Below are 1,418 nucleotides of genomic sequence, written 5' to 3' on the forward strand. Positions count from 1 at the left end.
CACATAGAAATCTAGAAGGGAATGTCAACTGTGGTTTACTTGAGAGAGTGGGTGTTTTAGGTTCTTTTTCTTCTCTATGTTATCTGTAATTAATAAGTAATTTATAACAATAGTGAAAAGTATTAGTAATAATAATTATTACTGTTGCAACGAAGACATTTCATTTTGGGGAAGAATAAAACCTGAAATCTTGTCATCAGCCATGTGGTCGGGGAGTGCTATTTTTGGCACGTGGAGGAGTTAGAGAGATGGGCCTTGGAAGGGTTTAATTCAGCAGCAGAGCAGCCCTCACTCTGGGGCAGTCAGAGTGATGCTGGGGGTCGGGGTGCCCCCAGGAGTAAGTGAGTGAGCAGGGGAATGCTAAATTATACAACCGCAGGACTCATCAGAGCCTTTCACATGCTAATGCCGCTGCAAATCTCCACTAGACAGATGGGATTGTAATTTCCCTCCCACCTTACGGTATCGCTCAGCCAGAGCAGGATCGCACTGGTGCTCTGAGGACCCAGCGGGGAAGTGCGGGAATAAACTATTTGACGAAAACTAGTTCGGTTTAGAGTATATGGCTGAGTAAGACTGGCTGCTCCCCGAGAGCCATACACTGAACGTCAGCAACGGTGTCCTAAAACCTTAAACGTCTGACACATAAGAAGGGGGAGCCTGCGCCCGATTGGATCCCCGCAGCTGTTTGTTAGAGGGAATGTAGAAATTTGAGGGAGGGTCCTGAGAACAGCGTCAATCAACAATTACAGGAGGTGATTATGTGATATGAGGAGAGCCAAAATAAATAAAAATGTCAGCATGATCGGTGTCCAGGTGCTAGTGTCACATAAAAGAAGCCTGCCACGAATATCCTCCTTGTGCTGGGCTGCGGGGTGGGGAGCGAACCCCGGCTCTTCCCTGAAAGGGGACTGGTGTTCTCAGCAGGGGGTGGGGGGCGGGGTGGGGGAGTTGGGGGGAGCTCCCGGAGCGCTCTAAACAGACAACGCCTCCCCGTCAGGGCGACTTATTCGGCTTTCCCTGTCCCGCCCAAACTGACAACAGTTCTAAATTAGACCGATCTTTCCTTTTTCCTTTCCTTTTTCAATTCTTTTCTTCTCCCCTCAGAACGATCCGTTAGGAACCCAGAGACATGAGCTGCATTTGCAGCGCTGTGTCAGGTGTGGGGGAGGGGAGGGCAGAGGGCCGCAGAGGCTGGGTGTCCCTTGCGAACCTGTACAGGATGCAGGCGGCCCTTGCCTGAAAGGAATGTGAGGGGACATCCTGCATTGTTGGTAGGACACTCCTGGGTTTCCACTTCCTGCCCCTGCGACCCAACACCCTCTGCCCCCCACACCAGTCCTCCTGACCCTCCCCCCGCCCCCGTCCCCCCCGGGGCGTCCTAGCCTGGTGGCCTTCCTTCTTCCTGTTGTTCTTTC

The sequence above is a fragment of the Pteropus alecto genome, unplaced genomic scaffold, assembly GCF_000325575.1.
Source record: "Pteropus alecto unplaced genomic scaffold, ASM32557v1 scaffold176, whole genome shotgun sequence".
NCBI lineage: Eukaryota > Metazoa > Chordata > Mammalia > Chiroptera > Pteropodidae > Pteropus > Pteropus alecto.